Here is a 15,472-nt window from a genome sequence, read left to right as displayed (position 1 = left end):
AAAGCCCATCAACACCTCTACTTTCACACAAGACTAAGAAAATTTAGCATGTCAGCTACAACTCTCACCAACTTTTACAGATGCACCATAAAAAATATTCTTCCTGGTTGTATCACAACTTGGTATGGGCTCCTGCTGTGCCCAAGACTGCAAGGAACTACAAAAAGTCATGACTATAGCCCAATCCATCACGCAAACCTTCCATCCCTTGACTCTGTCTACACTTCCCACTGCCTTGGCAAAGCACCTCACAATTGAAGACTCCTCGGACATTCTCTCTTCCACCTTCTTCCAATGGGAAAAAGATGCAAAAGTCATGTACCAACTGACTCAAGAACATCTTCTTCCCCGCTGCTGTCAGAATTTTGAATGGACTTACCTTACATTAAGTTGATCTTTCTCTAGCAATGACTGTAACACTGCATTCTGCACTCTCTCATTTCCTTCTCTATGAATGATATGCTTTGTCTTATAGCGCGCAAGAAACAATACTTTTCACTGTATGCTAATACATGTGACAATAATAAATCAAATCAAACCAAATTGGGCCTAAGCTGTGTATAGCCTTCATCAATGACGTAGGTGAAGGGACCAAGTAAATTACCCTCAAACTAAATTTGTCCAGGTCACGCGTTCACCTCACTGCATTATTCATTATTGATTCTCATTTTCAGTCATTTGTAACACAAAAAAAAATCAACTGGAATTGAAAAGAAAGAAATTCCAACTCATGGCACTTGCTGCAACATAGTCCATTCCAACAATTCTGGATGAAAATTTGTATCCAATTTGCCGAAGACACAAAGCTAGCTGGGGAAGCACTGCAAAGAGGCTGCAAATTGATGTAGGAAAATTCAATGAATGGGCACGAATGTGGCAGATGGAATACAATGTGACAAAGTGCGAAGTTATCCACTTTAGTAAGAATAATTCTTAAAAGGTGAGAGACTGAAAACTGTTGGTGTTCAGTGGGATCTGGGTGTCCTTGTACATGATATGTAGAAAGTTAACATGCAGCTATAGAAAACAATTTGGAAAGAAAATTGTATGTTAGGTTTTATGAGGAAGAAGTTGGAATGGAAGAATTAAGATGTATTATTGCAATTAGAGGGCCTTGGTGCGATCACACCTAGCATATTGCAGACAGTTACTGTTCTGGAGGCAATCCAAAGTGGTTTGCTGAACTGGTTCCTGGAATGAATGGATTGTTCTGTGAGGAGAGATTGAGAAGATGAGGCTCATGTTCCCCGAGAGTTGAGGAGAATAAGAGGGGATCTCATTAGATCAATGATGAGATCCAATGAGATCCCCTCTTATTGGGGATCTCTTATTGGGGATCATTCTTGAGGAGCTTGACAGGATAGCTCCTGTGAAGATATTTCCCATTGAGAAATTGAGAACATTATTGAAGAAAAGGAAGAGATGTGGCAAGGCAGGAGGGAACTGAGTAATGGGATCCAGAGAGGCGGATCACAATTAGTGGTGGAGTGAAGGGGATTGGGGAAAACTGCAGGCAAGCAGGTTAAGGAGGTTGACTGTTTTGTTTTTAGCTTTCCAGAGCGGTTACACACTTATGTGGGTGTAAGAAAATGTGAAAATGTGAAAAGCAGCTGAAACTTCAATGATAAATGAATGGAGTGGGAATAAGATGGTTTGAGGTGCAGCTGGACATCTGGTGATAAATTCTCATGAGCTCCTACAGATCCTGCAGCACAAGGACCATAACACAAATTGACAGGCAATGAAATCACAGGTTTATAAAACAATGATCTAGTCATTACCTCATAGAAACATAAAATTCCTACAGGACAGAAGGAGGCCATTCAACCCAATGAGTCTGCACTGACCATAATCCCACCCAAATTGCCCTAGTTCCTAACTAGGCCCTACTTCCGTAACCCCACACATTTACCTTGCTAATCCCCCTGACACTAGGATCAATTTAACATGGCCAATCAACCTAACCCGCACATCTTTGGACTTTGGGAGGAAACTGGAGCACCCGAAGGAAACCCACGCAGACACAGGGAGAACATGCAAACTCCACACAGACATTGACCTGCGGCCACAGTTGAGCCTGGGACTCTTGTGCTGTGACACAGCAGTGCTAACCATTGTGCCATCATGCTCTTGGTGAGAGCTTACTCTGTACAAATTGGGTGAAGTGTTCCTCAAATTGCAATGACGACTACTCTTCAAAAGCCTTCCCTACAGCTGGAAAGCGCTTTGGAACATCCTGAGATCCTGCTGCAGAAATGCAAATCTTTCTTTTTCTTCTGGAATGAATCTAATTGATATGAAATTGTTGGTATAACTTTATCAATATGACACATGCATTGACCAATACTGCTGAAATTAATTCCTGGGACTTCACTCCTCCGTCTGTATCTTTCTAAATGTGCATGTGTATGAATGCATGTATATCAATTTTCAAAATCAATGAGTGAGTATTTGCAACTATTAAAGAATGACTGCCAGCTAGTGTTTGTCTATCTGCTGTTTGAATGTTGGGGAGATTGACTATTTTTGTGTGTCTGTTTGGCATGGGATTGTTGAATGCCCTCAACTGTTTTTGTGAGATGTGTGTGTGTGTGTGTGTGATGTACATGGTTATCTGCCAGTGATGTGTGTTTTGCTTGTGTGAGGATGATTATATCTGTATATGAATAAATTATGATGTGGCATATGCTACGTACAGTGAGTTGTGAGGAACAGATGACTCCAGTTCCCAAAGCCGTCTAGCACTGGGGGTTTTTCCACATCTCGTGTCTGGAGATTAATTGATGGAAATTGACTGCAATCATTAGTTGACAATTCTATTATAATTGGGTGATAACCAGGATTGGTTGAAGGCAGATGAGATGGACCTTGGCAGTTTGTCATCTGCATTCCTGTGTGCGTGAGCGCATGGATGCCTGTGTAGATTTGTATATTGTTGCCAGTGTTTGGTACGTGTGTGTGTGCGTGTGTAACATTTGCGGCTGGCTACCCCTGTGCATTCTGATTAAGACTGTTTGCTTATGTACACCAGTGATAATTGTCTTGTTTTCAATCCCAACATGTTCACACTAAAAACAGGTTCCGCACCAATCTCCCCTGCCTGCCTGCCAGCCTCGAAATATTTTAAGGACTGCCACTTGGAAAGGTGGTCAAACCAATCAAACAGGTTACCAATGGCAGGGATGTGAAATGGTAGGGAGGACTAAGGGTTTACTGAAGGTACAACTCAAACAAAACTGTGCCAATTACTAGGCGGTACGGTGGCACAGTGGTTAGCACTGCTGCCTCATGGCACCAGGGATTTGATTCCCAGCTTGGATCACTGTCTGTGTGGAGTTTTGATGTGGGTATGCCGGCGTTGGACTGGCGTAAACACAGTAAAAAGTCTGACAACACCAGGTTTTAGTCCAACCTATTTATTTGATAATATACTCACAAGCTTTCGGGGTTAGTCCCTTCGTCAGGTGAATGGAGAGTTCTGGCCTCAGACAGAGCATATAAAGCACAGACAGTGTGGAGTTTGCACATTTTCCCTGGGTCTATATGGGTTTCCTCTGGGCACTCCTGTTTCCATGATGTGGAGATGCCGGTGTTGGACTGGGGTAAACACAGTAAGAAGTCTCACAACACCAGGTTAAAGTCCAACAGGTTTATTTGATAGTAACCCCACAAGCTTTCGGAAACGGTGTTCCTTTGTCACGCCTGACGGAAGCTTGTGGGGTTACTATCAAATAAACTGGTTGGACTTTAACCTGGTGTTGTGAGACTTCTCACTGTGTTTACTCCGGTTTCTTCCCACACTCCAAAGATGGACGGGTTAGGGGGATCGGCCATGCTAAATGACCCCTTAGTGCCCAAGGATAGGTTAGAGGGATTGGTCATGCTAAAATTGCCCCTTAGTGCCCAGAGGTTGTAGGTTAGGGGAATTGGCTGTGCTAAATTGCTCCTTAGTGCGCAAAGTTATGTTAGTTAGTGGGATTAGCACGGTAATTGTGCAAGGTCATGGTGATAGGCTGGGGTGGTGGATTTGGGTGAAATGTTCAGTGGCAGAGCGGGTGCAAACTCGATGGGCTGAATGGCCTCTTCTACATTATAGTGATTCTGCGACGAAAAATTGAATACAATTATGAAGCAAGCTCCGAAACAACATTTCAGGGCACCAGCACCTCTTTAAGTGCAATTAATAATTGGACAAGAGCGGGTGAGTATTTTAGAATGTGCCCGAGTGCAGCAATCGGATTTTCAGCTTGCTTCGACAACGCAATGATTGTTTTTTTTAACATTCACAAATCGCACCCTGGACGCTCCAGATCCTCCCCAGCCTCTCACAGGGAGATAGTCAGGGCTTTGGGAGAAATAATCCACTGGCTGGAATCGAGAATGGAACTGAACAGGGTCGCTTATGGCAGGTGATCTCTGTCTCTCTCTGTCTCTGTTTAAGCAGAAATCCCGATCGCAGATACCAGCACGGAAGGCAGTGAGACGCGGATTCTCTGCACTGTGACAGCAATCTGTTGCAGCTCTGCGGAAACATGATCCAACGGCGCCCCCTGACTTCCACAGGCTTTTGTCTCCCAGACCTCACCTCCAGTAAAATCCTGCTTCTTCCAAACGTGGAGCTTTGCAGAGGAGGAGGTGTCACCGCTGCCCTATTTCAGCCATCCAGCTCATCGATTTATTTCACTTATTCTTATCCATATCTCTCCCCCCCCCCCCCCCGCACCCACTTCCCCCCAACATATAGACCATTACAGCGCAGTACAGGCCTATATACACCCGGACAGATCATCCTTTGTGATCTACACTCTCACAACACCCAACACCTACTCATGGCATTTCATAGAACCCCACACAGTACAGAAGGAGGCCATTCGGCTCATCGAGCCTGCACCGATTAACAATCCCACCCTCACCCCACAACCGCATACATTTACCCGAGCTAGTCCCTCTGACACTAAGGGGCAATTTTAGCATGGCCAATCCACCTAACCCGCACATCTTTGAACGATGGGAGGAAACTGGAGTAATCGGAGGAAACCCTTGCAGGCACAGGGGGAACGTGCAAACTCCACACAGTGACCCGAGCCAGGAATCAAACCCAGCTCCCAGGTACTGTGAGGCAGCAATGCTAACCACCCCTGCAACCCACATTTAAAAAAATACATATATATTTGTGGTTTGCGTCAGATATTTTCAAACCATTCCCTCCATCTCAGGGCGGCACAGTGAGACACTGCTGCCCCACAGCGCCAGGCACCCGGGTTCAGTTCCCTCGGGTCACTGCCTATGTGGAGTTTGTACATTCTCCCCATGCCTGCGAGAGTTTCCTCCGGGTATCCAGTCCCCTCCTACGTTCCAAGGATGTGCAGGTCAGTTGATTGGCCATGTTAAATTGCCCCTCAATGCCAGGGGCATTAGCAGGGTAAATATGTGGGGTTATGGGGATAGGGCCTGGGAGGGTTTGTTATCAGTGTAGACTCGATGGGCTGAATGGCCTCCTTCTGTACTGGAGGAAATTCAATAGCTCCAATTAAAAGGAAGATCTTGCGTTGGAAGAGTTCCTTCCACATCACAGGCCGCCCCTAAATTCTTCACTTTGAAATATTTGGGAAGTGCTCCAAAACAGGAAACTTGGCAACAGGGTGACCAAAATGAAAATAAAATAAGAAATGCTTAGACCATGGGAATGGTGGGGGGAGGGGTTCAGGTGAGCGTGGGTGTGGGACTGGAGGGGTTGCTGGTAATCAGAAGATGGCTGGATATAGTAAATATAAGAATATACAACCATCATAGCATCATAGAATTCCTACAGTGTAAATGGAGACCAGTCGACCCATCGAATCTGTGCCGACTTTGACAGAATACCTTCTCCAGGTCCTCTCCCCCGCTCTAACCCTGTAACCCCACACTCTAACCATGGCCAATCCACCTAACCTACATATCTTGGGGAATTTAGAGGTAATTTAGCATGGCCAATCTACGTAACCTGCACATTTTTGGGCTGTGGGAGGAAACTGGAGCACCTGGAGGAAACAGGGAAGGTGTACAAACTCCACACAGTTATCCAAGTACCCTGTGGAGCTAGAATAATATTATTGCTCTGCTAGCCCACTCACTAATATACACTTCCCATAAAATCACTCCGACTCTCTCCGATGGCCAATGAACATGCAAATTAGGAGCAGGAGTAGGCTACTCAGCTCCTGCTCCACCATTCAATAAGATCATGGCTGATCTGTTTGTAATCTCAATTTCACATTCCTGATCACCCCTAATAAACTTTCATCTCTCCCTTTTACTTACCAGGAATCTATCTAGCTCTGTCTTAAAAATACTCAAAGACCTTGCTTCCATCGCCTTTTGAAGAGGGGAGTTCCAAAGACACACAACCCTCTTAGAGAAAAAAATCTCCTTGTTTCTGTCCTAAGTGGGTGGCCCCTTATTTTTAAGCAGTGGCCCCTAGTACTAAGTTCTCCCACAAGAGAAAACATCCTCTCCACACCCACCCTGTCAGTCTCTCAGGACCACACAGTGTGCCTGCTCAGTGTGATGCTCATAGGAAAAAAGAGATAAAGGACCACAGGAAACTCTCAGGTTGGAGTTTTTCCAGGCATCTCACCTCCAATGAGCCGAAGGTAGCTGCAAAATAGGTTTTTAATGTCATAGAATTCCTACAATGCAGAAAAAGGCCATTCGGCCCATCAAGTCAACACCAACAACATTCCCACCCAGGCCCTACTCTGCTAATCCCCCTGACACGAAGGGGCAATTTAGCATGGCCAACCAATCTAACTCGCACATCTTTGGACTGTGGGAGGAAAACGGAGCACTGGAGGAAACTCATGCAGAAGCAGGGAGAACGTGCAAACTCCACACAGACAATGACCCAGGGCCGGAATCGAATTGGGTCCCTGGCAATGTGAGGCAACAGTGCTAAACACTGTGCCATTATACTGCCCATGTCTTGTCAATTACATTTTTAAGGCTTGTTAACGTCATAGAACGTAGAACATTACAGCGCAGTACTGGCCCTTCGGCCCTACTAAACCCATCTAACCTACTTTATTCCAGTATCATCCATATGTTTACCCAATGACGATTTAAATGCTCTTAATGATGGAGAAGTCAATTATGTTGTTAAAGTTAAAAGAAATGGATATTAATTGCCTTTAAACACATATAAATAGGGAAAATATGGGTCACTGGATGGAGCGAGATTAGAATTGTGAGACTGAACACATCAATTTCTCAATGAAGGAAGCTCTGTGTTTTGGTTTTGGTTTTGGTTTCACCAATCAGATTGGACGCTATTAACATTGGCTATGCTCTTTCAATCCCATCTCTCTGACCAAACATCCAATCACCTGCCATAATATCTCCTTACAAGGTTCCCTGTTGCTTTCTTTGTCTGGTAACACTCCTGTGAAGCACCTTGGGACAATTCACTACATCGATGGCTCTATGTAACTTGGTGTTCCGTGAATGCAAATCGTTACCAATACAACTAAATATACCCAACAGCAACTTGGCTAGATTAATAACATAAACTTGCAGGAACGGACAAAAGACAAACAGACTGCTTGACACCATTTGTCATGTAGAACGCACCACTTTAATTTGAATTCTTGTCAGTGGAAGGCAATTAGCAGAGTCTGGGGTATAACCTCAGGCCTAAGCAAATTATATATATTCCCAGTGAGTTAGTCAATTGCTATTTGTTTATTTCCAAATACACTGTCATCATCCAAATAGGCATCATTTCATATCTGAGGGAGGGAACTTTTCACTAATGATCCATTTCGCTCTAATAGGCCATTTATAAACACAATTAGCATTCAGGGAGAATTTAAAATCAGTAAGAGTGGATTGGGGGATGCAATATTAGATACTGTGAATTCAGTCAGGAGGTGTGGAAAATTACAATATGGTTCTTGAGGGAAATACCACTGCTGAATTGAAACAAGTGAGACTCATGAATATATTTAAGCTGAGAATTGATCACCCCTGGCTGAGTTGGAGGGTAAAGGAACTCCACAAACACTGGTGACTGAAACAGATTGGTGAGGGTGGCACGGTGGCACAGTGGTTAGTACCAGGGACCCAGGTTTGAATCCCGGCTTGAGTCACAATCTGTGTGGAGTCCGCACCTTCACCCCGTGCATAGGTTTTTGATTTGATTTATTATTGTCACATGTATTAACACACAGTGAAAAATATTGTTCCTTGCGAGACAAAGCATACCATTCATAGACAAGGAAACGAGAGAGTGCAGAATGTAGTATTACAGTCATAGCTAGGGTGTAGAGAAAGATCAACTTAATGCAAGGTAAGTCTTCAAAAGTCTGACTGCGGCAGGGAAGAAGCTGCTCTTGAGTCAGTTGGTACATGACCTCAGACTTCTGTATCTTTTTCCCGATGGAAGAGAGAATGTCCAGGGTACGTGGGGTCCTTAATTATGCTGGCTGTTTTGCTGAGGCAGTGGGAAGTGTAGAGAGCATCAACGGATGGGAGGCTGGTTTCCTCTGGGTGCTCCGGTTTCCTCCCACAGTCCAACGATGTGCAGGTCAGGTGCACTGGCCATGCTAAATTACGTGTTAAAACAAGGCTATGGGCCAAGTGCTGGTCGAGGGGATTAGGTGGGATTTCAGGTGTTTCTCGCATGTTGGGCAGATTGGATGGACCAAGGGCCTCTGCTGCACCGTATGATTCTATGATTCTAAATTGCCTGTCGGTGTCCCAAGATGTGTAGGCTAAATGGATTAGCCATGGGAAATGTGTGGGGTTATGAGAATAAGATGAGGAGGGGGCTTGGGTAATGTATTCTGTCAAGATTTGGTGCAGATCTGATGGTCTGAATGGCCTCTTCTACACTGTAGGTTTCTATGATTTGCCTTTAATTCTCAGTCTCCGCACGGGGATATCTGCATCCATTAAATAGCTCAATAATGTTTTGCAGCTCTGTACTGGGTTAGGAGGAATCATTGGGCAAGCTCCCCCCACCCTCAGGTAGGAAGGAATCTGCTGACCTTGCTTAAAAATTGCATGCATGCATGGATGAGAGGCAAAAGCAGGATTTGGGCTCCCAGCTGCAATACCTTCCAAGGTCCAAGTGCCCACAAGCCTTGGTCCGAGCATGATAAATGGTCAAGGTGCCAATGCGTCATGAAGTTACCGTGAAATTGCAGGCCAGCACCCTCAGGACAGGAGGGAGAACTGGGAAAAGAAAATGATAGACTTGGGAGTTCAGCTTTGTTCTTATTCCTGCAATGCACACTCTGATTCGTAACCATGAACCAGTTTGAGCGCATGTTCATGCCACTAGGAAGCGGGTTCAGATTTGTAATAGTCTTCGCTCCATACCGAATGAAGCTAAAGGACTGTGTTGGCTCATTGCCTTCCTGTTGCACTGGGTTCACAAGAGTTGAAATTTTAAAATGTAAAGTTAATGTCAATAGTACTCAGGTTCACCATCTGAACTCCTTTTACATTTGAAACAAAGGTTATGACTTCACAAAATGTTCTGGGCTGCTGCAGGCCATGCTGGGTAGAATATTGCATATGTTTCCTTGAGCTGTCACAATAATTCTTTACTGTTCATTGAAAATGTGTCCCCACTACGATAAACGTAGCAACAGTACCATCATACTACCCGATCAGTGACAGCCTTCGTTCAGTGGGTAGTATTCTCACCTCAAAATCAGAAGATTCTGGGATTGAGTCTAATTTCATGAGATTTGAGCATCTAATCTGGATTGAGGATCCCAGCTCAGTATAGGATGAGTGCTGTGCTGTTGGAAGTGTCATCGTTATGAACCAGGGTTATGTCTGTCCAATTGGGTGGATATCGGAACATTGGAACAAAGGAATTAGGAGCAAGAGAAGGCACCACCATTCCATATGATCATGGCTAATTTCCATCCCATCCTAATGCCACTTCCCTGCCTTTTCCCCACAGCCCTTTACCCTGCTTTTATAAAATATGCCATGACATTATTTCAAATGAAACTTCTGGGGAGGGCGTAGTGCATGAGGTGAATAATCTAGTGGCCCAGGCTAATACTTTGAGGACATGGGTTCAGATCTCACCATGGCAATTGGAGGAATTTAAATTCAATTAATCAGTCTGCGTTATAAAGCTGGTCTTAGTAATGGTGACCATGAAATTGTTGGCAAATGTTGTAAAAGCCCATCTGGTTCACTCATACTTCTTTAGGGCAGGAAATCTGTTGCCCTTCTCTTGTCTGACCTACATGTGACTCCAGATCGGCATCAACATTGTTAAGAACATAAGACTATCAGACAAAGGAGCAGCATTAGGCCACTCGGCCCATCAAGGCTACTCTGTCATTCAATCACGGCTGATATTTTTCTCATCCCCATTCTCCTGCCTTTTCCCCATAACCCCTGATCCCCTTATTAATCAAGAACCTATCTATCTCTGTCTTAAAGGCACTCAATAACCTGGTCTCCACAGCCTTTTGCGGCAAAGAGTTCCACAGAGTGGTCATTTCAGGTTGTCTCTTTGAAATGACCACTCAGTTGAAAGACAATTGGAGACTGTAGCAAATGCTGGCTTTACCAGCAATGCCCATCTTCAATGAAAGGAAATAAAAAGAACAGGAGCATTGTCCCCAGTGTTCTTGCAAAATCTATTCCTCGACCCATATCACAGAAAAAATGAATGATCTGGCTTTGCACAATTTATGACGATAGTGAACATACTTCAAAAGTAATTTTATTGACTCTTGAAACACTTTGGGATCTTCCTGAGTGTGTGCTATTTGCTGCTATCTCTGCCTTTGGTTATTGGGCTGTGGGTCTGTCTTTGCTTCCCACAGCAGGAATGAAAAATGAAATTCATCACTGCATTAACGCTCTTTTATTAATATTACTCTCAAGTTTATATTTACCGATTAAGGATGGCTGAATAGTTTGTAGAATTAATCATTTTCTCACTGTTTGATTCTTGATTCACTGTTGGTAAAACTATGACCTGCAGTGACCTCCCTGATCCCAGGATCAGCCTTTGAAAAAAAAGCCTGCAATAACATTATTATACTAACCCTCAATTCTATCACAACATGAATACTCAATTCCCTAGCTAACTGGGGCATTTGCCCAGATACATAAATCACTAAAAATAATAATGTGGTTTAATAAGGTTATAAAAATTGCCCAAGCGCTGAAGTTCATTTTTAAAACTTGATGGACTTGATTAGCAGAAAAGTTATATTACATTTGTATTGTTTTCTGTAACTGTAAAGTGGGACTTGAACCCAGAGCATTGGGCTCAGAGGTAGGAGCACTATCCATTGTGCCAAAAGACTTCTAAAGTTTTATACATGTTTAATATAACTTTACTGCCAATTAAGTCTATTCCTTTGGAAAGTTAGTTGGCTGGACAGCTTATGAGGATAATGTTGATGCAAACAGCATGGAGTTTGATCCCTGTTCCCACTGGATTGGATCCAGTTCAGAACTGAAGAAGAACTTTGGTTACACACTTATGGGAAACTGCACAATTCTTGTCTCAGGGCAGACTTTTCCCATCCCGCTTGCCATAGGAATTGTAGTGGATGGGTGGGGCCAGACCACGCAAAGATCCATTGACCTCAGGTGGGAATTTCCATCCTTGAGGAGAGCGCAGCCAGAAAATCCCACCCTCAGTGTTTTAAGACCATAAGACCATACAAAATAGGAACAGGAGTGGGCCATTCAGCCCCTCGAGCCTGCTCCACTATTCAATAGGATCATGGCTGATCTGATGTTCCTTGCACCCACTTTAGAACATAGAACACTACAGCACAAACAGGCCCTTCGGCCCACGAGTTGCGCCGATCACATCAACACCTATCTATAACCCCCAATCCCATAAAACCCCATATACTCATCCAGAAGTCTTTTAAAAGACCCCAGCGAGTTCGCCTCCATCACCACTGATGGCAGCCGATTCCATTCACTCACCACCCTCTGAGTGAAAAACTTACCCCTAACATCACTTCTGTACTTTCCTCCCCGCACCTTAAACCTGTGTCCTCTCGTCGCGACCATTTCAACCCGGGGAAATAGCCTCTAAGAATCCACCCTATCTATTCCTCTTAACATTTTATAAACCTCTATAACTTTGTTATAATTCAGGTCAGAAAATCCAAAGTCCACCTGGATCATAAGTTTTGCAATCTGAATTTGGTTAGGGTGAGCATGAGATGTTTCAGGTATGATTCCAGTGACCCACTAAGGAACTTTGATCAAACAAGATTTATTTAAGAATACAGTTAACATGTATAAAAAGGAAATTAGTGATAACCTTTACCAATTTACAAACAAGAAAAAAAATCACAGTGTTGTATAAATGTTAACAGCTAACCACCATTCCGACCAAACAAATCCCATTAACAAAACCCTTGCCACAGATTTAACACAAGCAAGTTATGAATGCTCACGTTATGCTGGAAGTTTTTCCTTTGGGTGGAGAATTGAAACTCTGACTTCCCAGCCTTGTTCACTTCTAGCAATCCTCTGGGTATATATACAAGCCAGCTTGGAGTCAGAACAGCTTCCCAAAACATCAGAGAGAGAGGCTCTAAGCAAGCCAACTATCAATAGCAGATTTTCTACTACAGATAAGCCAGGGACATTGCTTCCAGCTAACAGCAGAATTACCTAAACCAGGGAGAGAGAGAGAGGAACATCGCTTTCCAGCTTAGTGACCATCCCGTTCTAAACTAAAACTGAAAATGAATCCTTCGACCTTTTTCCTGGGGAGTAATCACCTGACTTTGACTGGTTAATCAGTCTTCCCCTTCACAATGCGAGGTCATAACAGGTCCCAGAATTAAAATAAACAAGACCCATTTCAGCCATTGAAGTGGCAATAAGATGATTTCTAGCAGACGGCCTGGCAACTGAAAAGGTCTGCTTACGACTGCAGAGAGCATGATTGTAAAAAAAATTTCTGAAAGGTACACCAACGTCGCAACTTTCCTGCCCTTGCTCCATAACCCTTGATTCCCTTACTGATCAAAAATCTACCTCCATCAACTTTAAGTAGACACAAGGAATTCTGCCTCCACAATGCTCTGTGGCAAGTTCCAAAGACTCACATCTCTCCGAGAGAGGAATTTCCTTCTCATATCTGTTTTAAATACATGTCCCTTTATTCTGAGACTGTGCCCTCTGGTCTTAGGCACTCTCATGAGGGAAAACATCCTCTCAGCACTTACTCTGTCAAGCCCATGAGGAATCCTATATTTTTCAATGAGGTCATCTCTCATTCTTCTAAATTCCAAAGAGTAGAGCCCCGACCTGTTTAACATTTCCTCATTGGACAATCTCTCCACACTGGTGACCACCTGAGTGATCCTTCTCTGAACTGCCTCCTATGAAATAATATCTTTCCTTAAATAGTGGGACCAAAACTGGTCCCAGCTGAAAAGCGTACAGATGCTTTGGAGCAGGCTTTCTAGAATTAAATCAAAACTGAGGAGATTATACCTGTCAAGAAAGATTGAACAGGATGCAACTTATTTCTCTCTTTTTGAGGTAAAAAAGTCTAGCTTTTGCATTAGAAATACTTTGTAACTTAATAAAACATCAGTGACCACACTTGCAATAAATGTCACTTTAGTCTGGCCAAGCTAAAGAAAACTCTTCTTCCCAACTGATTCAAAGGGATATAGTACACAAAGAAGTTATGCTAATGTTAGAATACCAGGTTAGAAACCCCAAGGTATATTACGAAGCCGGACTAGACCACAACATGTTTTCTATTTGGGCATTAGTGTGAGCTGCGATTCTCCCAAAAAAATTCAAAGTCCCTAATTCACATAAAAACTGGATTAACATATGTCGATTTTTTCAGTGTGATTTTCAGATTGAATCTCCCGCATTCTGTGCAGCACAGAGTGTTGTAGTGGGATTCCTTCTGAAAATCAGTGGGCAGATCCGATTCCCAGCTGAGAGACTGGCAGCATAGCGCTGCAAGGGCCACTGCGCACGCGCCAATCTGTCAGCGCTGAGATTGGTGTACGCACAGTGGCCGTGTATTGCTGGCCTCCTGACCGCTGACCAGCCCCGCAACTCCCCATCACTGCAAATCCGACAATCCCCACACTCCGATTGCTGCTTGCCAAACCTCACTGGGCAAGCCCCAGTGTCCCCCCCATTCCCAGGCCAGCCCTGGTCTCCCAATCCCCTCCTCCAGTAGCTCCAACCCCCTCTCCACCACCGCCTCCCCCCCCGCCACCGACATCACTCCTCCCTTGGCAGCCCCGACCGCCCCTCCCCCACCCCCCCCCCAACAGTCCCAACCACCCCAGCCATCCCAATTGCCAGCCCGATCACCATCCTCCCTCTCTCTGCCCAAGATCCCAAATACAAATTGACAGTAGGACTCCCCCAGCCCAACTGATCATGACCCCAAAAGGCCACATCCCAATTGGCCACTCCTCCCTGGGGCCCTGCCTCCTTGGCACTACTCAATACCCAGTAGGCAGTGACATGGTAACCCTTGGGCATTGCCCATTTGCCCATTTGGGTAATGCCAGGGGGACTGACCGGCACTGCCCAAGGGCAACTTTCTTACCTCCAACCACCTGCAGGGGCCTCAAAGTCCCCCGTTTAATTCAGCGGGATTGGCGACCTATTCTCTTTTAGTGGGGAGCAATAGTAAAGCCTGCTGGAGTGAACCACTCCTGGTGTTGGGGGGAGGGGAGTGAGGGGGGAGGATAGAGGGGAGTATGGGTAGACACTAGTGGGCCCAAAGATTTCAGTCTCAGACTCACTAATGATATTGAAATGCTGATTAGCATATTAAAATTGGCTCAATGCCGATTTTCGGCGCGGAGCTGATTCCTCTGAAAATCCTGGGCTGGGAGATGGGCGGTGGCTATGGCACCCAGCAAGAAGCCCACAAAATGGCCCCTGCTAATGTCTCCCGGCCCATTGGACTTCTAGAGCAGTGCAGTGGGCTGGGAGAATCGCCCCCAAGGTGTTTCACTCCAGACGCGATTATATTGACACAGCAGGGAGCTTACTTCTAAATAAATTTTACTTAATAACTCAGTTTAACTTTAACAAATGAATTAGCTTAACGTTTAACAACTGAACAATACATCAACATGACGAGATACAATTCTTACTTCCTAATCTATATCCATGAATTCCAACCAAGCAATATTACTCTTATGAATCTAACGTCCTTTTTACAATTAGTTCGCAAAGCACAGGCATATTTGCTTGTGACTTGTTAAAAATCTTGGAGCTTTCAGAAAGCCTCAGAAGAACAAGAGGGGAAGAGACTTTTTTCTTCTGTCAGCACAGGCAGTGACTACTCTTCATTTCAAAATGAAAATGAAACTGCTCTTTGCTACTCTTGGAACAAAACACTGTCTCTTAAAGCAGCCCCACCTTAAACATAAAATATATCAAAATAGCACAGTATCATCACACTAAATAGAACACTACTTAGATC

The sequence above is a fragment of the Carcharhinus amblyrhynchos genome, chromosome 4 (assembly GCF_965287045.1).
Source record: "Carcharhinus amblyrhynchos chromosome 4, sCarAmb.v2.hapA, whole genome shotgun sequence".
NCBI lineage: Eukaryota > Metazoa > Chordata > Chondrichthyes > Carcharhiniformes > Carcharhinidae > Carcharhinus > Carcharhinus amblyrhynchos.
Note: the sequence above shows the minus strand (reverse complement) of the source record.